Consider the following 16,344-nt stretch of genomic DNA (forward strand, 5'->3'; position numbering starts at 1 on the left):
CAGGTGGTAAAGGGGACTTCCCAGAGATCTCAGAATGGGGACATTTCCTGGATTACCCGGATGGGCCCCATGTAATCACATGGGCCCTTAAATGAGAGGGGCAGCGGGAGGTTGGCTACAAAAGACATCATTAGGGGGATGTGCTGTGAGAGAGACTCCACCCACCATCAGGGGTTTCCAGTGTGGAAGAAAGGGCCATGTGCCAGGGGATACAGGCAGCTTCTAGAACACGGAAGAAGCCAGGAAGCAGATTCTCCCCCTGGAGCCTGAAGGAGGAACACAGTGCTGTGGACACCTTCGTTTTAGCTCCGGGACACCACCTTCCAGAACCATATGATAATAAACCGTGCAGTTTTAGGCCACTAAATGCGTGGTTGTTTATTAACAGAGGCAATAGGAACAAGTATAGCCCTAGACAGTGGTTCTCTATGGGTGCCGATTGGCCCCCCCGGAGGCATTTGGCCATGTCTGGCGCCATTTTTGGTTGTCACAGTTGGATGAGGAGTGAACTGGAGCTGGTGGGTAGAAGCCAGGGAGGCCACCCGGCATCCAAAAAGGCCGGGGTGGCCCTTGCAACCTCAAGAATTCCCCGGCCTGAAATGTCGCACCAAGGCCGAGAAACCCTGCCCCACACTAACAGATAGATGCCTTTAGCTCTCAAGTCCCGGGTGTCTGCAGACTTGCTCCGTCATGGCTTCAGAGCAAGCTGAGAGCTCGGGTCTTGAGACACGGATGGACCACTTTAAACTGCTACTTATGGAGCACTTGTGCTGGCTTAGTTTCTGCACAGAGAGGATTTAAGGAACCACGGGACTGTTGGAAACTCCGAGATGAGGACGGGGCTTGCAAGCTGACCCGGCAGAGACCAGGCCAGTGCTTGGGGATGCTTCACATCTCGGGCCTTCCTACTGTGCTGACTGGTGAGCAAGTTCTTCCCCGTTTAGAAGAGAAATCACAGCGTGGGTATAGTTGAAGTCCACGGTAAGGCTGGGAAAGCGCCCCGGAAGATTCAGACCTGCATGGCAACATTAGAACTTGATTTTCCTCTTGATCTGTATCTTGAAGCCCCCATTCTGGCTGGTGGCAGATGAGTGGGAGACACGGGACCTTGATACAGACTTGCAGAGAGCAGGAACCTCTCTCACGCCGGGCAGTTTCCGGAGCATACCCACGGCGGCCACATGATGGCAGCCTTGAGCACAAACCAAAGCCTGCTCCGCCCTGGACCGCAGCCCCAAGTGGGGGTCCTGGGGCCGCGGACACCCACCTGCCTTCCTGCAGAAACGGAAGATGCCCAGCCTGGCCAGGGTGGGCGTCTTTAGTTGTGGTTGGAAACACCAAGCTTTATAAAGAAATAGTGGCGCAGGCTGCACATACCTGCCTCTGTTAACTGGTTTTGTTATGGTACTAATTTGCCACCCCAGCCCCTGAATTTCAGTGATGTGGCAAGACAGACTTCTTTTTCCTTCCTCTTTTTTTATTTATTGTTTTTTTAGTGTTTATTTTTGAGAGACAGAGTGCGAGCAGGTGTCAGGAGAGAGAGAGGGAGACAGGCTCTGAGAATCTGAATGCGAAGAGAATCAGAATCCAAAGCGGACTCCAGGCTCTGAGCTATCATCACAGAACCCAGTGCAGGGCTCGAACTCACAGACTGTGAGATCATGACCTGAGCTGAAGTCGGACACTCAACCAACTGAGCCATCCAGGTGCCCCCTTTTTCTTTTCTTTTCTTTTTTTAGAGTGAGAGAGAGAAAGTGGGAGTGGGGAGGGACAGAGGGAGAGAGAGAGAATCTTAAGTAGGTGCCACACTCAGCAGGGAGCCTGATGCGGGGCTTGATCCCACAGCCCTGGTATCATGACCTTAGCTGAAATCAAAAGTCAGATGCTTAACCGACTGAGCCACCCAGGCACCCCAGCTGGGACTTACTTATTCTTAAGAAGGGCTCAAATCTCTCTCATTTTAAAGGAGAAAATGCTTAGCTTTCATTGTGAGTCCAGGGGTGCAGACATGTTCCAAGTTTCCCCATTTCTTCATTAACCCCACAGGCTTGCCCACACAGAAATAAAGACAAGGAGCCCCCAATGCTCTCAAATGCAGCCTGCCTCCTTTCGCTGCTGGGGAAACTGGGAGGCCTCGCCTGCTCCCCAGACCCTTCACAGGCCGAGTGCTTTCGTGATGCTGTCTTGAAAGGGAACGAATGGAAAACTGTGAGGTAAACACACACCCACCTGCAGTGAGTGTCCTACTGGCGGAGGGAATGGCGCCATCTTGGTTCCCTTGTACCCATTTGTGTGGCCCATCAGCATTGGGATGCAGGGGACTGGGAAGATCATTCCCTTCGGTTCTCTCTCTCTCTTAAAAAACCCGCTCTATTGAGGCATAATTGACACACAGCAGACTGCACATATTTAACGTGTACAATTTGATGAGTTTGTGCACATGCCCACACCCGTGAAGCCATCACCACAGTATCAGGGTAATGGACTTATCTGTCACCTCCAGAAGTTTCCTGTGTCCCTTTTGATTGGTGTAAAAACAGTTCACACGAGATCTAACCCCTTCACCAGTTTGAAGTGTCTAATACAGTATTGCTGACTGGAGGTGCTCTGCAGTATGTTAGCTCTGTAGAACTCATTCTTGTTACATAACTGGAATTTTATACCCACTGAACAGTATCTCCCTTTCCCCCTCCCCCAGCCCCTGGTAACCAGAATTCATGCCTCATATACACGGAATCCTGCAGTATTTATCCTTCGGTGTCCGCCTTATTTCATTCAGCAGAATGTTCTCCACTGTCATGCATGTTGCCACAGAGGTCAGGATTTGCTTCTTTAAGGCTGAATAACATTCCATTGCATGTTTACACCACATTTCCTTTATCTGTTCATTTATTGATGGGCACTTGGTTTCCATGTCTTGGCCGCAATGAACAAGGGGGTGCAGATACCTCTTCCAGATCCCGATTTCAATTCTTTCTCTTTAAAGGTGCCTCCCAGAGCAGCACTCTTCCAGCCAGACTCATTAAAAAAACTTTTTTTTTAATGTTTATTTATTTTTGAGAGAGAGAGAGAGAGAGTGTGAGCAGGGGAGGGGCAGAGAGAGAGAGAGAGGGAGTCACAGAATCTGAAGCAGGCTCCAGGCTCCGAACTGCCCGGAGCCCGACACGGGGCTCTAACCCATGAACCGTGAGATCATGACCTGAGCCAAAGTCGGACGCTTAGCTGACTGAGCCACCCAGCGCCCCCAGCCAGACTCATTTTTGACATTTGATGGCATTTAATTTTTCTTACTCAGCACATTCCCTTCCTTCTGTCTCCACTATGTGTGTGTGGGGGGCTCCCAGGAGGCCCAGACCCAGCTTCCCTGGGGAAGAGTGCATTGGCTGACTTGTGGGTGAACTCGCAGGGGAGGAATGCAGGTCCTGGCCCCGGTGTACTCCTCCTCCTTCCAGGCCCTGCCCCCACGCTCCCTCTCAGCTCTCCTAACCCTTCAGCAGCCTCCCCGGGGAGACGGGTTCAAGAAACCCTGGGGACCAGGTACCTAGGGACAGGTCACCATCCAGCTGTGATTTGGACTCCCTTCTCCCCTTCTCATCCTTCATCACTTTGGCCCCATTTTCTAGATTCTTCCTTTGAGGGGTTTGTACCCTCTGTCCTTAGAGCTAGGAACCTGAATTGACCCAGTTTGCTTTGAGGTGGGAATATTCTTGGTCAAGTAAGAGAGACGTTGTATCAGGAGTCAGGGGACTGTGACCTAGCCCATCTCTGCCCCACCAGGTGGGTGAGGTGGGAAGCCATGGATCCTTCTCGGGCTGGCTTCCATCTCTGTACAGGGAGGCGCTCCCTTTGGGTGTCGTGAAGTCTCTTCCCATCTCTCCACGGAGGCTCACACTACTATACATCTGTTTAGCTGGTCAGAGTGACTGTGGGTGATGATGCGTGTGTGGCCGTGGCTCCCCCGGGGCTGCCTTGGTCTCCTCCACCCGGAGCATCATGGAAATCATCACGCAAGAAGGAAGTTAGGGACCTGGGATGAATAAACGGCCAGGCAAGAGCATGCTGGAAACCACCGAGGGTCTTGTGGCTTCTGAATGCCATCTTACCTCGGTGAGGGTAGCAGCTGAGGGAGCTGTGTTAGGGCTCTCCAGAGAAGGAGAATTAATGAAGTATTTATCTCCCTCTCCACCTACCCACCTACCTGCATACTACCTACCTACCTTTCTAGCTCTAAAAAGAGATTGACTATAAGGAATTGGCTCATCTAATTCTGGAGGCCGAGAAGTTCTAGGTTCTGCCATTTTCAAGCCGGAGGCCCGGGAAAGTTGGTGTAAATCCAGTGTGGGTCTGAAGGGCTGAGAATCGGGAGTGAGGCGTGTGTCAGTTCTCATCTAAGCGGGGGAGACTGATGGCTCAGGAGACTGAAGTCTTAGGTCATGCAGCCAGGTATAGTGGTATGGAGTCAGGTATAGAGAGAGAGAATGAATGAATGAGAATTCCCTCTTTCTCTACCTTTTCGTTCTCTTCAGGCCCTCAGTGGATTGGACGGTGCCCAACAGGTGGGGAGGGCCACTTTCATCACTCGGTCTCCCGATTCGAGTGCCAGTCGCGTCCGGAAACACCCTCACCCCAAGGTGACACACAAAATGAACTACCCCGATGCTGCGGCAGAACCAGCAGCCTTGTGATGGAGGGAAGGGGACCAAGCTGTAAGCCGGCAGTGCCTTGGCCACGTGTGGGGCCTGCTCTCCATGCCTCCTGCTCCAGAGGGCTCTGACTTCCCTCGCCTAGAGCCCGGAGTGCGTGGGGGATGGTGGGTGTGCTGGAGAGGACTGTCGCGGGACAGCACGGTGATTGCGTCCTGGTGCAGCCATCGGCGCTGATTCCCCAGAGAGAGCCGGTGGGCCCCGCCTGGGGTGTGAGGGGATGTTGGGTGGGTGCAGTGGCCACTTCGAATAGTTCTGAGTTGATTTGGACATGAGTCTTCATTTGAGGAAGGGTGAGACTGTTTCGATTTAAAGGTGTGGTATGAAGATGATGTTTAAAACTCATTTTGGGGAGGCGCCTGAGTGGCTCAGTCGGTTAATCATCCGACTCTTGATCTCAGCTCAGGTTACGACCCCAGGGTTGTAGGATTGAGCTCCGTGTCGGGCTCTGTGCTGGGCATGGAGCCTGCTTAAGATCCTCTCTCTCCCTTTCCCTCTCTAAAAAACAAACAAACAAACACCCCCAACCGTTTTTGTAAGCATCATAGGCAAGTTAACTTAAGAAAAGTATGTAGGTGATAGTGCAGGTGGCCAAATTGCAAGAGCGATGTGGGTGTGACAGAGGTTGGCATCCAAAAGACTTACTCGGAAGGATGTCTGCAGCCGGCGAACGGACCAGCAAGGGCCTGCGGTGGGGATTTCTGCATCTTCCGGTCTCCTCCCCCCCTACACCTCTCTTGGGCCTGTGATAATTTTCTCTCCGCGATTCTTACACTGCAAGGACAGTAGGAAGGCGGGCAAACGCACACATGGAGTCTGGAGATGAGGTTCGGTGTTCCGGCTCTGCTGCTTTCCGGGCAGGGGATCCTGGTCGAGCAGTTTAACCTGGCAGGGTCTCAGTCTCCTCATGTGTGAGATGGGGATCCTGAGATCCTGGCCCCCAGGGTTGGTTGGGTGATCCCACGTGCTGACGTGTGCAAAGACCACTCACCTGTAAGGCACGTGCAGCCGGATGGTCAGGTTGGCTGTTCTGCTTGGGATGGGCAGGTGACCCGGACCTAGGCCAGTCAGAGCATGAGTCGGTCAAGACAGAGGGAGGCTCAGCTGCCTGAAGAGAGGCTGGTGGGAGGTGAGGGTAGCAAGGCTGCTGTCATCTTGTGGCTACAGGGGAGGGCCTGGAAAATGGAACTGGAGTTGACAGATGGACGGACACCAGAGCCGAGTGGCTTTGACTGAGCCCCTGAATCCAGCTGCACCTGAAGCTAGGAGTTTTCCAAGAGGTAAACATTTCTCTTTTGCCTAAGCCAGTTTGAGGTGTTTTTTGTTGTTGTTGTTGTTACTTGAAACCAAGAGTCCAGACTGAGGTTCTTTTTTGTCTCCAATTTACTCTTTTGTAAAAATGTGAGGAAAAGAGGTTACACACAACTATTTATGGTTAGAGCTGTACTGGCCTTCAGGGCAATATAATTCTGTTGTTTCTCTTGACCTGGGACCTCCATGGGCCTTGGCACTTTTGCCTCAGTGGACCCCTTTCTCCATTAAAAAAAAATTACATTTTGCTACTCTGTTATCATAAAGATGAACATAACCCAGAACAGAGTGTATCTTTTTTTTTGTGTTCCTTATTTTATTTTTAATGTTTTATTTTTGAGAGAGAGAGAGAAAACACAAGTCGGGAAGGGGCAGAGAGAGGGAGAGAGAGAGAGAGAGGGAGAGAGAGAATCTGAAGCAGGCTGCAGGCTCGAGCTGTCAGCACAGAGCCCAACTTGGGGCTCGAACCATGAACCACAAGATCATGACCTGAGCCAAAGTTGGACACTTAACTGACTGAGCCACCCAGGGACCCCTGTTTTCTTATTTTAAAATAAAACATTTCCTTGGGCAGAGTGCCTGTTGTGTTAATAGATAAGTCAACTCTGAGAGTGCTAGCTTTTCTCCTGCTTGTATACATTTTTATCATGGGCAAACATTTGTAATGAATACTTAGTTCCTAGTTACAAGGAAATCGCCTTTTTCAATTGATGTATAATGCAGTTAAGAGCCATATCAACTGGGACCCATTTCTTAACAGGGCAGGTATAAACAATTTTGTAGATTTTTGGTGGGTGGGGTTCAACGATTAATCACTTCTGAATGGGTGAATTTATTTATGGTTTGATTGGCTGTGATGTGGGGAAGCACAGAGCAGTGCTCACTTCTGATTGGCTGAATACCCCTGTTGTCTGATTGGACTGAATGTGATAGGCTATTACTAAGAGCACTACTCACTTCTGATTGGCTGAACACATGTGTTGGCTTATTGGCCTAGGTGTCGGGACAGAGCATGCTCAAAACTGCAGGCTGAGACAACAGGCCTGTCTTGGAGTCATGCTGGTCGTAGCAGTGCAGAAGCTTCCCGTTTGTGTTCCTAAATCTCCAGCATGAAATGCCCTCAGCATGAGTCTTTCTGCGAAGGTTGTGGAACACACACGAACATTAATTTTGCAGAGATGATTTCCAGCTGGCCCTCCGTGAACGTGGGCAGTAGGTATCCTGCCCTGAATGCCTCGCTCGATGCTGTGGTTGGAACTAAGGGTCTTTTGCGGCGTCAGCAGGCCTGGGGCTGGGTATGACTTTGTCTTCTGCTGGATTCCAACCCGTGACAGCGTGGTGGTGGGAAAGCCCCAGCGCTCAGCTCTTAGATTTCTCCCTTGTCCTCGAAGTCCCTCTTCCGCTTTTCCTAAGAGAGTGGCCAGCCCGAGGTCCTGGACCTCTGCCAGTGTAACTGCAGTCAGATAAGTGCAGACCACGGGGGGCTTTCCAAATGTTTAGGAAGAAGCAGTCCAGCCTAAATAATTGGCTTTTGTTTTTGTTTTAAAATAACTGTGAGGTTTAAGCAGTGGGTCTGAGTGGGGCCCTAGACGAGCAACATCAGCATCACCAAGACTGTGGTAGAAATGCAGATTCTCAGGCCCCACCCCAGACGAACAGATCAGAGCCTCCCGCTGTGGCCCAGGAATCTTGGTTTTAGCAAAGCCTCCAGGTGACCTTGCTGCATGCTCAGGTCTGTGAACCTGTGCCTTTTTGAGGTCTCTAATCAAAAGAACACAATCTTTCCCTCTCTGGAAGAGGCCTTTAGTAACAGCCGAGCAGACAGGCACAGTCCAGGCAGGCTGGTGCTAGCCCTGGCAGGAGGACCTGAGACCCGAGAGACCCCCCGCAGTGAGTTCCAGACAGCCGGGGGATGGGGGGGGGGGTGTCCCAGGAACCCTGTCCAGTGTCCCCGGTGGGTCCCTCACCAACATCCAAGCCAAATAGGTCAACCCCCTGTACACGTTTTGGCTTTTACTTCTGTTAGTGATGTGGCAGCGGTAGCCATTCTTGTTACCTAAGAAGCTCGGGAGGCCGTGTCATAGGCGCTGTGACCACGGATGGGGAGGGACCACGTCCCCGCGCAAAAGATCTGGCGCGGCATGGGGATCTCCGCAATTGCCTGACAGGGCCACTAGATGGCGCTGTTGCACTTTCCTGCGGGCCCCGCGTGGCGCGCGGGCACCGCCTCTCCGCTTCCCCTGGTTCCAGCAGAGTCCCCGAAGAGAAATAACAACGTGCCATTGTGAGCTGGGGCCTCTTTCACTAAGATGTTCAGGAAATGATATGCAGCCAGCAGGCTTAGGCCAGAGGGAACTCCGACTGTGGGATTGTAGCTGGAAAGCTCTTTAGGACTTTACAAGTCTCCCTCCCCAAGCACTGCATGCCGCGTGCCCCCCTCCCCCCGCACTCCCAGCCCTAGCCCCTTGGGGTGGCATAGTTCAGGCCACAGGCCCTAATACCCATCGGTGGAGGCGGGCCCATACAAGTGGCAACAGGCTGGTTTCTTCTCTGGGAAAAACTCTTTCTTGTTCTTTCGTGGATCTGTGTGTCAATTTAGCGGCGACAGGGAGTAAAAGGAAACACACCACGGACAAGGACCTGGGAAGGTCTCCACAGGGGAAGAACCGTGTGCTGGGTTTGAGGGCACCGGGCCAGGGCTCGTGAATGAGCGGGCCTGCGGGCGTTGGGGGGTGAGTAGGAGAGAAGGCAAGCCCCAGGCGGTCGCAGGGTTCAGGACCAGCTGCAGGTTGGAGGCAAAGGTCAGTGTCAGTGCCTGGCAGTGGGTATCGCATGGGAGGCTCCGTGGAGTTCTGGGTGAGGGAGGGCCACATCTAGTGACCCTGCCCGGGACTTGGCAGTCTCCTTGGAAGGTGAGGCTGTACTAGTAATAAGCACAGCACCAGCCCTGACAGTAAGACGCTGTCTGTGTGCCGGGCATTGCTCTAAAAGAAGTAACTCGTGTGATGCCCCAGCACAGCCCACAAGGGAGGGACTGTTGTGGACCAGTTTACAGGTGAGGGAATACAGGTACAGACAGTGTGAGTCAGGCCACACCCGACCAACGGCAGAGGGAGGGTCCACCCCCGGCTTTCTGTTTCTACAAATCCTGGCCACAAAGCTGGTGGCCCCAAGGCCTCTTGGAGCGGTCCCTGGACGCTGTGTCCACACAAGGGGCGGCTTGAGACGTCTTGACGTTCGTCCCTTCTCTTCGGCTTTAGAGGAGCCAGAGGGCCCCAGTGCTCTGGGGTCACATTGCTCTGCTGGAATGCCCACCTCCCCGCCCCCCACCGTCAGCTGCACAAGTCCGGAGGCTGCCTGAGGAGACCAGATCAGTCCCCGAAGGGCACAGCTTTGATTCCGTCAGGGAGGTTTAAAAGAAAGCGCTCAGGCAGCTAAGACCGCCTGTAGGCCTGGGTGAGACTGCAGTGTTGAGATTCTGGCTTCCTCTCAAGAAGAGAAACCTGGCCACAGGTGCAGGAGGCAAGACCAGGTGAGGGCGAGAAGCCAGCCAGAGCCGGGTGTGTCCCGGGGAACCCCAGGGAACCCCAGGGAGAGGAACCGGCGGGAGCAAGAAGTCCAAGTGCAAGAACAGTGGTGTGAATGGTCTCATCTGCGTGAGTGGCACCCCCTTCACCCAACTGCTGGGGCTCCGGCCCCTCCTCTGCTTCCTGCTCAGGGCTAACTCCTCCATAACATCCACACCTGTCAGGACCGCCCCCAAAATGCCTCACTCCTCACGCTCCCGCAGCAATGCTTCCGTTTCCCTGAAACACATTCTATTTTCAGTCTCCCACTTTACGTCTTCTTACATCTTTTGAGCTTCTCCCTTGGAGCTTCCAGCAGCTTGTGGTGATGAATTTCCTTGTGTGATTTCCAGTGCATCATCTGCTGCCTCCTCCTCCAGTCTCTAAACTCTGAGATAGTCAGTTTCGATCCCCACTATGCTGGGGCCTAGGGAAGCTTCTGGAATGCAGTGGGTACTGGAGAAGATCAGAAGGGCTCCTCTCCTGGGCCCATGTGGTGCTGCCCCTGCCTGATCCCATGTTGCTGGGACATTCTCTACCCCTGCCTGTAGTCGCTTGAGATCAGATTTGAAAGCTAAGATTTAAAAAAAAATTTTTTTTTTCTAAATGTTTATTTTTGAGAGAGAGAGAGCGGGAGCACGAACAGGGGAGGGACAGAGAGAGAGAGGGAGACACAGAATCCAAAGTAGCTCCAGACTCTGAGCTGTTAGCACAGAGCCTGACATGGGGCTCGAACCCACAAACCGTGAGATCATGACCTGAGCTGAAGTTGGACACTCAACCGACTGAGCCACCCAGGCTCCCCGAAAAACCAAGTTTTTATTTGGAATTAATTTTAAATGGAAAGGAGTTGGCAAAACTACAGATAGCACAGAGGGGCATCCTTGTATCGCTTACCCAGATTTGCTCTGTGCGTAATGTTTTTTGCCGACCCATTCAAAGTCTTTACCTATATCATGGCCTTTTAAACTGGGAGATTTCAGTGTGTGTATCTCCTAAGAATGGAAGTGATTGCTCGTGTGATCACAGCACAGTTATCAATATCGATTTTATTGGTACAGTGCTTTCGTCTAATCTATCTGTATTCTAATCTGTCACTTGAGCTAATAATGTCCTCTGTAACATGATCCCCCCCCCGCCCCCCCCCAGTAATACCGGATGCAGTTGAGGAACAGATATTGCATTTATTAGACCCCTTAATCTGGAATGTTTCCACAACGTTTCTTTCTTTCATGACATTGGCATTAAACATTTTTTAAAATTTATTTATTTTGAGAGAGACAGAGACAGTGTGAGTGGGGGAGGGGCAGAGAGACAGACAGAGAGAGAGAGAGAGAGAGAGAGAATCCCAAGCAGGTTTTGTGCCTGCCAGGACGGAGCCCAACGTGGGGCTTGAACTCACGAAACCGTGAGATCGTGACCTGAGCCGAAACCAAGAGTCAGACGCTTCACCCAGTGAGCCACCCAGGGGCCCCCATGACGTTGGCATTTTTAAAACATATGGTTCCTCTGCTTTTTTTTTTTTTTTTTTTAAGTAGGATGTGCTTTGTTCTGTGCTTGTCCAGTGTTGCCGTGTGCTCGTGCCGGGGCACGGCAGAGGTGCTGTTGTTCCTTCTAGGGTGTACCATCTGAAGGGAGAGACTTAAGTCAGGACCTTCCTCAAGCACCTTCTCCTAGCTTGAGCTGGTTCTGCTTCTCTTTGCTGCCACGGGATCTGTGCAAACGCTGTTATTGCCAAGAGGTGGCTCATTTTCAATGTGGGCTCTGCAAAAGAGAAAAAAAAAAAGTCTTTCTTCTCAGCTGTGGTTGCAAGACCTGAATGAGCCTCCTGGCTTCTGGCAGGAAGTTCTGACTTCAGGCATGAGTGATGCTGGAGGTTCCCACGCCTCCCAGACATCACCTCTTCTGTGCTTACTGACAGGGCTACACTGTAAAGCCCTCCCCAAGGGGCAGATCCGGGCTGGGAACAATCTACCTTCTACCTCCTTGGCAGTGTTGTTGCATACTTTTTAAAACAGCCCAACGTGTGTTGTGCCGTGAACGGCAGGGGTTTAGAGAAAACGCTTGGAAGGCTTCCTTCCTCACACTTGGAGTTTTAAAATGCTAATGTCCCAAGAAGAGGGCACACTGGGAGCTGTTACTGGCCATGGGCTACCGGAGGTGACCCAACAATGGAGCGTCACCGGAGAGGGGACTGTGGAGGCGTGGGGCCCTGGGACTACAGCAGTGACGCCCTCTAGGTGGCCCCTTTCTACACGGTTCTTACCAGTCCCAGCAAAGAAAGAAGACACATCTTTTTTGCCTTAAAGTGCCCTTTGGGAAGGCAGCCCGGGGAGTTGGAAGGAGTGCCCGAGTCTGAGTCTCAGGTTCAAATCTTGGTTCTAGACCTGATTAGTGTGGGGCCTTGACTGCCTCTCGGTCTCTCCTGGGTTCAAAGTTTGTAGCCACGAGAGAGGAATGAATGTTTGCACACAGTTGGTGCTTCCACATGGGGAGACCTTTCCCCCCTCCCACCTCCTGGCTGCCTTTTCCCTTCACGCCCCCAGCATGGAGATGGGAGGAGGTGCTGGATGTGTGGCCGTGAGCCAGGCCCGAGTGGGCATAGGCATCTGTAAATGCTGGTGACGTTGGCATTTTTGACTACTGCTGGTTTGGCATTGTTCTGAGGGCCCCCAGGATTTGTTTTGGGCAGGTGTAGTAAGACACGCAGAAGCAGAAATATGATTGTCCTGAAGAAGTTTATCATATTCACGGTTCTCTAGGGCCAGGGACGCAGGACTCCACCCAGGGCCACATAGGGCAGCACCACGGTCGATCAGGAGGCAGAGAGACAAGGGAAAGTGGGTAAGAGCATTCATTGTGGTTTCCATGGAAGGAATGCGTGAGGCAGGTTAGGCAGGCTTAGGATTGGCTGGTTTGAATAGTTTCTGGGCTCTGGGGCATAGGGTCTGTCCCTAGTTATCTGGGACCTGTGGTCCTGGTTGATCAGGGCAGGGGCATAGCTGCTCTGAGTGTGCTAGCCTGATAGAGGAGGAATTTGGGGGTGTGGGCACTGGATTGGCCGGTTTGTATATGAAGAGTGTCCTTGATGTCATGGAATTGTTCAGGAACTGGCTAACCCTTGAAGGGGCAGTCCCTGCAAGGTCAGCCAGGCCCCAGATGTCAAGGCATTGCAATACAGATAGTAAAAGATGTGATCAGTACAGGCAGTTTCCATCCCCAGTAAGGAGGAAGGTCGAACTTTGGGGATCCCACCCATCAAGGCTGTACAAGGCCATGACTTGCGTTTATGGTATTCTAGACTGCATGGTTGACTGCCACAGATAAAGACTTCCTGGGTGACTGCAGAAAGGCTGGACTTTTCATTCAAATGGAGGAACTTCCTGCATTACATAAAACTCAGTGGGGCAGGGCGAGTGTGGACACCTTGTCAACAGCCTCTCTTTAGTCTGTTTCTCGCTCAGTCTGCCAGGGCGATCACCAGGGATTCTGGCCTGGGGTGGGCTGGAGATGCCCAGGAGAAGAGTGACCCTTCTGGAGGAGATTCTGCATCTGTGTTGTGTCTCCTTGGGGTTTATATTCTTTCAGATGGCAGCTTGGAAAGGGAAGGGAAACATTGTACAGACAACTCCGGAATGTAAGAGTTTAGAGCTCAGGGTTTTGTTTGTAACTGGGCGTGAGAGCATCCTAGGTCACCAGCTCCAGCCCTGGGCAGTACTCAAGTGGCCTTGCATGTTATTTCCTGTGTGTACATACATGTGTATGCATGTGTGTGTGTGTGCACATGGTCAGAGCTCTGTGCGTTCTAGGGGTGAGGGTGAAGTCAACGTCCAAGGCCACGGGTGGGCCCCGAAGTGCGCACGTTTGGGGTGGAGACAGGAGAGTGTCATTAAGAGTGACACTGTCTGGGGGCACCTGGGTGGCTCAGTTGGCTGAATGGACTCAGTTGGACTTTGGCTCAGGTCACGATCTCATGGTTTGTGGGTTTGAGCCCGTCATCAGGCTCTATGCTAACAGCTCAGAGCCTGGAGCCTGCTTCAGATTCTCTGTCTCTGTCTCTGTCTCTCTCTCTCTCTCTCTCTCTCTGTCCCTCCTCCACTCACACTCTCTATCTTGCTCACACTGTCTCTCTCTCTCAAAATAAATAAATAAAAAACAAAAGGGCGACTGACCGATATGCCAGGAGGAGTGTCTGGCTGGACATCAACAGCTGGGCTTGGGTAGTTGAAACTCTGCCAGAGAGACAGTAGCACGTTGGTCAAGCCAAAGTTAGTAATGCTCCTTCATCCAGCGTTTAAGTTTCTCCAGAGAACGTTCCTTCCACCCCACCCTCCCTTCCATACCTACTGTGAGTCAGTCGCTGGGTCTTAGGCACTGGGGGCCACGCAGTGAACAAGAAAAGACCTACTGCCTGCCTGGATGGAGTTTGTAACCCAGACCGGGTTTCTCACTCTCAGCAGCATTAACCTTTGGGCTGGATGACTCTTCGCTGTGGGGGGTGAGCTGTGCGCCATCAGGAGCTTAGCACATCCCTCTAACATGCTGGATGCCCGTAGCGTCGCCCTTCTCTCTGCAGCTTTGACAATCAAAAGATGTCCCCAGATATTACTCAACGCTGCCTGGGTGACACAGACCACATTGGTTGGGAACCAGTGATCCGATGGGTCCATCTCTGCAGCAAAGCTTACATGGCATGGGAAGGGCTTCAGTGGGGCTCTATTCAGGGCTGTTCTAGAAGCTGGGCAGCGGAACGTGAAGTCAGTTCTCACCTGCCTGTTGATCAGGTAATTGACACCAGGCCCCCTAAAACTCCAGTCAAGGGAAGACCTGTCTTCATATGGTGGGAGGATCATTACGACACGAAAATAAAGTAGGTGGAGGTATCTGTGATCCTCCCTGTTATTGTCTTTTGACATTTCCTTGACCCTGAAATAACTTCAGCGCAGGAGCGTGCGTGCTTCTGGGGCAGGCCCGCAGTGTGCACTTCCACGTTCCGGTTCAACCTTGACTCCCCTCGGTGTTTCTGTGGCCCCCTGAAGGAGCGGCGGAGAAGAGTGTGCAAATGGATTTCTCCGCGCCGGATCCGGGGGGCGGGGGGCAGGCTCAGCTTTTGCCAAATGTGTGGCTGTTATCTGGCGCTTGGCAAGGGCGTATGCACATCTGCCACCCGTGACGTCTGACAGGAGAGTGCTGTCCGATTCAAGAATCCTTTCCAGAAGATGCTGTCAACACGCCCTGCTTGTCCCTCCCCATGTCCAGCTGAGTTCCCTTCTCTCTGCTCGGCTCCGAAGTGTTGATGGGTCAATCAATGTGGTGCCTGCAATTTTCTCTCCACTGGGAACCCTGATGGGAGGGCCGTGTGCCTGTGTGCATGCATGCATGTGAGCTCGCTCCTTGGTCAACACACACGCGTTTAAAGTGCTACAAGATGCTGCTGGAAAGGATTTTATCTTGTTCATTTGACCGTTGAAAGAGGCCTCGCCCGCTGCAAGTTGCTCACATACTCCAGGATAATTACAAGCATTTCAGAAAACGAGACATCAAAGTGGAGATTTTTTTGTGCAACAAGACATGCTCTGGCCATTTCAATAACTGCAATGGCATGTTTGGAAACCCCTCTAAGTGAAGTAGTTTCCTAAGAAGCCATTTTTGGGAACATATTCTTTAAAAGGTGTTCTAAACACCAAAGCTAACAATGGTGAGGGTGATCTTTGTGATGACAAGGACAGATCCATGCAATTTCCATTTCTAAAAGGCTCGAAGGTCCCTCTCAATCTCTCAGGCTCTGAACCTTGCAGGAATCTTTGTGATCTTTCTGTCCTGTACTCTTGTGGTCAGCCAGTTACTGAGATCCGTAGCGTTTCCATCTTTCATCAGTTATGGGTGGTCCGATCCTTTCTGTTCCCATCACCCGCCATCAGCCCCTCACACGTCTTTCCGAAACTTTGACAAGGGCTGTCTAACTGGCCCCCTTTCCCCCTTTATCACTCAGTTTCCAGCAATTTCCCGAGCATCCCACTACAGCTATCTATTGCTGTGTAATATACCCCCCTCCCCCAAATATATTGGTTAAAACCGACAAACGTTTATTATCTCGCACACTTTAGAGAGTAAGAGTTTGAGAGCATCTTAGCCAGGCAGTTCTGGTGCAGGGTCTCTTGTGAGGTAGTAGCCAAGATGCTGAAGTCACAGCCGTCTGAAGGCCTGACTGGGGCCAGAGGACCCACTTCCAAGATGGCACACTACTATGGCTGTTGGTGGGAGGCCTCAATTTCTCACCACGCGGGCCTCTCCATACTGCTGCTCGGGTGTCCTCAGGACATGGCACCTGGCTTCCCCCAGAGCAGATGGGTCCACAGAAGAGAGCAATGGGGAAGACGCGAAGTCTTTTAACGCCTGGTCTTGGAGTCAGATATCGTTTCTCCCCCCATAATGCTATTTGTCAGAAGCCAGCCCGAACTTTAGTTTAGGCGAGGGGGATTAGGTTCTGCCTGTGGAAGAGTGCCGTTTTGAAAAATTTGAGGACATATTTTAAAGTCATTATATCCCTTATATAAATGTTGCTTTCTGTTTTTCCAAGGAAGTTGGTCTCTAAGGCTCTCCCATGTTGGTTTATCCCAGCTGAGACAGACACGCTGTCAGCAAAGTTACCCGGACCTGCTAGATCTTTGTTTAGTAACCTCCCCAGGAACGACTTCTTTCCTATAGGATTCAGCGCAAAGTTGTCCCCCCCCCCCCAACCCCGACCCTGGCGCCAGCCTTCA

The sequence above is a fragment of the Puma concolor genome, chromosome B3 (assembly GCF_028749965.1).
Source record: "Puma concolor isolate L17-30 chromosome B3, mPumCon1.1.hap2, whole genome shotgun sequence".
Classification (NCBI taxonomy): Eukaryota; Metazoa; Chordata; class Mammalia; order Carnivora; family Felidae; genus Puma; species Puma concolor.